We start from the raw sequence: 7324 nt of genomic DNA, 5'->3' as shown, positions 1-7324 counted from the left end.
ATAAGTCTATAACTCTCCCGAGATGTGGGAATTTTCAGCTATTATTTCATTAGATAGGTTTTCAATGCCTTTTTCCTTCTCTTCTTCTTCAGTAATGCCCATAATTTGAATCTTTGTTTGCTTTCTTATGTGCCATGGTTTCTGTATGCTTTTTTACTCTTTCTTCTTTTTTTTTTTTCCTCTGACTGGGTAATTTCAAATGACTATCCTCACATTCAGAGACTTTTTTCTTCTGGTTGCTCTAGTATTCTGTTAAATCTCTCTAATGTATTTTTTATTTTATTCATTGAACTCTTCAGCTGCAGGATTTTTGTTTGGTTCTTTTTTATGATATCCATCTTTTCTCTAAATTTCTCATTCATAGCATAAATATTTTTCTGATTTTATCAAATTGTTTATCTGTACTCTCTTATATTTCACTGAGTTTCTTAATATCGTTATTTAGAATACATTTTCTAGCATCTCTTAGATTTTCTTTTCTTGGAGGTCTGTCATTGGCATGTTACTGTGTTCCTTTGGTAGTGTCATATTTCCTTGCTTTTAAAAGTTTCTTGTGCTTTTGCATTGATGCCTGTGCATCTGGTGGGGCAATCACCTCTTGCAAACTTTGCAGGATGGCTCCCACAGACAGAGTCTTTCACCTGCAGTTGGGTCTTAGTATTCTGGCTGGGAAGGGTGTGATGATTCTGCCTGTGCATCTGGTGGGGCAATCACCTCTTGCAAACTTTGCAGGATGGCTCCCACAGACAGAGTCTTTCACCTGCAGTTGGGTCTTAGTATTCTGGCTGGGAAGGGTGTGATGATTCTGATTCTACATAGGTGAAGTGGTGTAGTATGGGCAGCTTTTTAAGCTGTGAGCAACATTACTGATGACTGTGGGTGCCTCAGTGACTCTGGCTGCAAAATTCTGTAGCAGTGATGGTGGCAGCATAGTTTGTTAAGGCCTTTAGTGGCAATGGATTCTGGGGTCCTCCTGTTCTCGTTTTCACCTCAATGGGAAGAATTCACTGAGGGGATTCCTCTTAGTTTGAGGCCTACACAAGCAGCTGCATTAGTGCTGGGTTTCAGGTACAGGTACTTGGAGTGGCAATGGAGCTGGGATCCTGGACATAGGGGCTTGTCAACGTATTGTGGTACCTAGGTCTTGGGATTCAGGTTCACTCTCTGTGGCAGGGTTGGGTGTAAATTTTTCATGTAGGCAGAATCTGTGATTCAGAGGCTCCTCCTAGCAGCTCAGGCTCAGTTGTCTGGGTTGTAGCTGTGACCCTGACCCTGTGGGACTAAGCACAGCACTGACTCAATTCTGCAAAAGAAGAGGTTTTCTGGAGGTTTGGGCCTGGGGAGCAGAGTACAGATACAATTTGGGAAACAGAGCTAACTGGGTTCAGTCATCACTCAGTTCCCAGGGGATGAGACACCATGTAGTGGTGATACTGACTTCTGGAATTACGGGACTCAACAATATCTCAGTCTCTATAAGGCCAGCTGCAGTGGCAGCAAGGATCCAGTTTGGAGAGGCACAGGTGTCATTTGAGCCTTGTGGGACAGGAAGCAGCAGAGTGCTGACTCCACTCCCCAGAGAAAGTAGTGTCTTAGCAGCTCAGTCTCTAGGAGAATAGTCCAGCTCCAGGGATGCAGGATATTAGAGTTGCTCAGCCAGTGGGACATTGTGTCTCAGCTCAGCCACTGACCTGTTTCTCTGGGATATGGGGCACTACATCAGCTTAGCCCTAGGCTGTGCACTGCTCAGCTTGGCCAAGCAGCTTCTAGGCCAACACACCAATTTTCCAGGGGATGATGTGTGGCTTCAGCTCAGTCCCAGGAGGGTGGGGCACAGCCAAAACTGGGAGGGGTAGTTAAAGATTCCCCAAGAGGGAGTTCACAACTTCAGCTTCAACCTGAGGGGGAGGGACACTGCTGCAACTGGGAGTGGTGGGCGGAACTGCTGGGCTGGCTTCAGGGCTGCTCAACCCTGAGGGTAGGGGTGTAACAGCTGCTTGTCTTGGGTGGGGTAGCATCAGATTTTATCCTCTGGGATGAAAGAGTTTCTCCCTTGCAGTAAGACACCCCCCACCAGCAGCTGCAGATCCAAGATGGCATAGTGCAGTTGTCATGCAGGCCACAGAGTGTGGGGGTCAGTGTCAGCTCCTCTGAGAAAATACAACTGTGTGGATGCCAGGCAGCTCCCTTGGCTGGAGATAGTGCTTCGGAGGACTGCCAGGGTCCCCAGGGGTGAGGACTAAAGGTGTCCAGGTATTGGAGGGGCTACTGGTGTCCTTTTGATTATCTTTTTCCCACAGGGAGAACTTTTTTCTGGTTCTCAGTGGATCCTGGTTGGGAGATGAGGTGATAGAGCCGGGTGTTTACTTCCATTCTCTATGTGGCTATCCTGAATTTCTGTGCTTCTTTGTTACTTTTTAAATGTGCTCTGGCACTCTCCTTTAGTTATTTTCATCCAGGCATAGTTGTTTATTTGCTGTTGTGTCTGTCTTTGTGAGAGGGAGGAGTGGTAGAATGTTTAAATCTACCATCTTGCCCCCCCCCCCGTGATGAATTGGAAAAAAAAAAAAAAAACTCGCTTCTTATGAAGATATAAATAATTAATTAAATTTGTATTATATACTTCAGGAATTTATACACTGTAAGCATCTATCTGCTTATCACATTGATCAAATTCTTAAAAGAACAAAAAGCTGCCTTTGAAAACATTTATGCTATACAATGTTGCGTCCGCCACCAGCCAACCCGAACAGCCCTTGCCTCACTATCAGTCTCTCCCTTGGTGTCCCTTCTGGTGGGCAAGCAGATGGCCCGGATTCCTCTTTCCCTCTGGTCCCCATTGGAAGGAGACGGGGGAAGAGAGCTGTGAAGAGAGGTGAGCACAGCCGCTGGCCCCAACCAGCCCATTAAAGGACACTCAGATGGCGTCCTGTCTAGCAGTTCCATTTATTATCACACAAGCATTTGCTTTTATAGGCAGATGGGGAAGGGAGGTTTTTACATCGTCCAATCAGCTTAAAGGTTAGGAGAGCATGCATCCTATCTCAATGCCTAGCTATTGCCTAGCAGTGTTCACGAGCATAAGGGCTAAGGCAAGGTTCCTGCAGACACTCCCACCCTACTTCCTCCCGGCACTGTCTTAGGCTGCCACGTTAATACGCCCTTGTGGGCCCATAATGGCGCTGCTTGTAATGTCACTTAAGGTGGCATTAGTTTTTAAGGTCCAACATCACGAGATGGCTTATTGATGGTTAAAAAGTGACAGGACATGATTCTAAAGTTTTTCTACACTGAAAATTTCAATAGAAGGCAAAATGTCATAAAGAAAAATCACTTTTTTTTTCAATATCAGAGAGACTAAGTTTTTCATAGTGGATATGCCACTGACTGGGTTTTTGAATTTGGACAAGGGATTTAATTTTTCTCAGCCTTAGTTCATAAATATTCAATTGGAAAAAAATATCTATCTTGTTGGTTCAGCAATAATGTTGAAAAAGTATGTAGCTAGAGTTTGATGCATATCAAACAGCAGCTATTTATATTATTTAAAACATACAAATTATGAGATAATTGTTTCATTAAAAGATTTTTAGTAGAGCCAGCCCCGTGGCTCACTTGGGAGTGTGTGGCACTGGTAGTGCCAATGCCCTGCGTTCGGATCCTATATAGGGATGGCCGGTGGGCTCAATGGTTGAGTGTGGTGCAGACCGCACCATGCCGATGGTTGCGATCCCCTTACTGGTCGAAAAAAATTTTTTTTTAGTAAACACCTTTAAAAAGAGAGAGAAAGTGCAGGTGTCATTTATATGTATCTTTACAGAGGTGTTGTAGCAATATCTCCTCTTCCACATCTATATTAGTCCATCTCTGTTGCTTATAACATAAATACCTGAAACTGGGTAATTTGTAGAGAAGCCATATTTATTGGTTAGTTTCAGAGGCTGGGAAGTCCAAAGTCCAGTGAACACATCTGGCAAGAGCCTTGGTGGTGGTGGTGACTCTATAGCAACACAGGGTATCACATGGCAGATGGCCTGAGGAAAGAGAGAGCTTCTCATGTACTCTCTATTTAAAGGCATTAGAACCATGCTCACCACCATTAAACCATCAATGGATTAATCTATTCACTAAGGCATGGTCCTCACAATCTAACCTTCTCTTAAAGGCCCCACCTTTCAATTACAATAATAGGATTTCCCACCATCTTAACACTGTCACAGTGGAGATTAGGTTTCTAATACATAACATTTTGGGGGGCACAATTCAATCCATAGCAATATCCTACCCTCATTTCAGTCACCCCTTACTAGTGACTATGCATAGTGGGGCCTAATTTGTACTGGGCGTTGGGGAGTCCTCCGCAGTTTTTGAATGTGTAGGTAAAAGAGTCCTGGGGGCCAAGGCTAAGGCCAAGGCCAAGGCCTCACACAACAGCTTTAATCAGAGCTGCAATGCTTTACAATTTTTTAAATTTTGGCCTTTGGAGTAAGATTTAATCTGAAGGAAGGAATCTATGCTGCCCATTTTTTGAAAACCATTACCTTAGATGATTTCTTCATGGTCTTTAAAGGATAAGAGATAATGAGAGCCATCTCCTGTTCCTCCATTAAATATATATTCCATCTTTCTACAATGGTAAACCTGAGCACAAAGCCATAGTGAATGTGTCTTGTGTATTGTGTGCCTACAAAAGAAAATTTATTTTTTCTTCTAGTATTTATATTTTATATAAATATTTACAGTATTTATAACTAGTATTTATATTTTCTTATATTGAAATGAAGTATCCTATTCGCTCATCATTAAAAATGTAAATATAACGTTTATTTCAAAATGTATGCAGCATTTTTTCTTTTACAATTTCTGAAGCTGTTTTTTAATCTCCATTCTCTCTCTCTAAGCTCAAAAAGTAATAGCTAATGATTATGCAACATTCCAGATATGTGTCACCATTCTCCGATCTTTTCAAAAAACCCTACTTTTCCAAGCATTTTATGACTATTGTTCCACACTGTTCAGGTTTTTTTTTTTTTTTTTCCATTTAGCATTTAAACAAAATGAATTTCGTTATCTTTTCTGGAAATGAACCGGTCTGGGCTAAAATAAAAGGTCTAGAGTCCATAGATATATTTCTGGAAACACACATTATCAAGTTCCTAATACCTGGATTTAGAGTGCTTCTTCTCAATTGGGGGAATATTAGGTGCAGTGCATGTAGCTTAGGCTGATCTTAATAATTCCATCTTACATAAGTATTCTTGAAATCAACTCTTTCTTGCTTTTGTACTCTGCATTTGTGCTGGAGGGCATTGCTTGCTTAGCTGAGGCTCAGCCATGCCTTTCAACAGCACCCTCTTGAAGAATCAAGATCCTTTCTTATGTATCATGGCTTTCTGTTCAAAAAGGTAGCTGAAGTGCCAAGAACTTTTTCTATAGCATTTGTAGTGTCCACTACTGGAAAAAAACAAAATACTACCCAACATAAAATAACAAGAAGAAAAAATATCCAAAACCTTTCATTTTAACAGCTCTTAATGTAGTTACGAAGTCACAGTTGAATGCTGTTTTAAATAAAGTCAAAGGTAAATATTGTCTTTTCAATAATCATTAAAAATCTGAAAAGTTATCCTGAAATTTTATCAGAAATTTGTACAGATATAGAACCCAAGAGAAAAATTTGATATCCATAAAAAACTCTCAAAGATGTGTATTTTTGTATTTCTTATCATAGTAACAATAGAAACAAAAATAACAACAGTGGCAAATCTAAATGTCCACTATGTGCTAGGGTAATGGGTGAGAAAGCTGACTATGAAAAAATGTGTGATTGGAATATTGTGAAGTCCTGTAAAATTATTATTACAGTGTTTATATTAATGTGGAAAAGACTTATGTTGACATGTTCAGTAAAAACAGCAGAATAAAAGTAAATGTGTGATCCTATGTGAAACAAATAAATAAGCAAAATTCATAGCAAAGCACTAAAATAAAATATTTTATAGTTGGGAGATCTGAGTAATTTTCTTTATTTTATTTTTTGTGCTTTCAAGTTCACTTATTCAAATGTTTATTCAATACCTTAGTGATAAAGAAATTATGATGGGCATTCAATAATAATAACAAATCATTGATAATAAGTCATCATCATAATAGCATAGTCGTTTTCTCATGGAGCTTTCAGTATAATGGAAGCAATGGTTATTCAACATCTGTAATTATACAGAAACTTTTAAAATTACACTGAGGAAAGGTAATGTGCAATGAAAGCATGCAATATAAAGACATAATCTGCCTCGAAGATTTACTTTTTGGTAAAAATAATGTATAATCTCTGAATATATAATTTTCATAATGAAAATTTTTCTTTTATACTAATAAACATTCTTGAGCACACTGCTTAGTCCAAGACTTAAAATAACACCAATAATCTAAATGTACCTTTGTGCTCTTTGCCCATATCGGTTCCTTACCTATATCCCCAAAAAAGCACAATGCTTAATTTTGAATGTATCACTTATTTTCTTTTTCTACCTTTTATTATCATCACATATCTTTAAATATCTACCAGTAATATAGTTCAGTTTTGCTGGATTTTACTCTGTGATATACTGTATACTTCATATAATCATCTAGAACTTGCTTTTTATTCTTAACATCATGTTAAGTTAGACATTTCTTGTGTTCACAAGTGTTCTCTCTTCCTTAGCTTTCTCATAGTAGGTTAATATAACAGGGCCAGTGTAAGGAAATCAGAAAAAGTTTAGTCAGGCTCACTCACCTCACATCTGTTACAAATGGGCAAGATTCAGCACATTCACTAGAAACAAGTTATAAAAGTAGAGTAACTGCACATGTGTGCCCATTTACTGATTCAGTATGATTGTTGTAATTATGTAATGCTTGGCTTGTGGCCACTATTATGTACTAAAAGTGTAAAGGTAACTGCTCTGAACTGCTGGTCAGTGGAGAATGGAAGGAGGGCAGAGCATGGCGGGTCAGTGGAGTAGAGCCTGAGCTTGTGTCTGAGAATAAAGCATGTCTGTGAAGCTCATATCTGAAGAATAAAATACGCCTACCTTGCACAAAGCTTCCAGAATCTTCTTTCGATTACCTGACTCATGACGTGCACAGGAAGGGGCAGAAGGACCTGAGATCCAGCCTAACAGCCAGTTTTGAGAACAGACTCTAAGCAGGAGTAGTATGTGTAACTCCTGGACTGCAGCAGTTAATTGTTGGTGTACAACTGCCTCCAGTGCTATCTTTCTTATGATACTGTGATCTTGGAGGAACTCTGCTGTTGAGATGGTGTGGTGCCAATAGGTCA

This window comes from Cynocephalus volans, chromosome 5 (genome assembly GCF_027409185.1).
Source record: "Cynocephalus volans isolate mCynVol1 chromosome 5, mCynVol1.pri, whole genome shotgun sequence".
NCBI classification, from domain to species: domain Eukaryota; kingdom Metazoa; phylum Chordata; class Mammalia; order Dermoptera; family Cynocephalidae; genus Cynocephalus; species Cynocephalus volans.
This window is presented reverse-complemented; position numbering follows the sequence as displayed.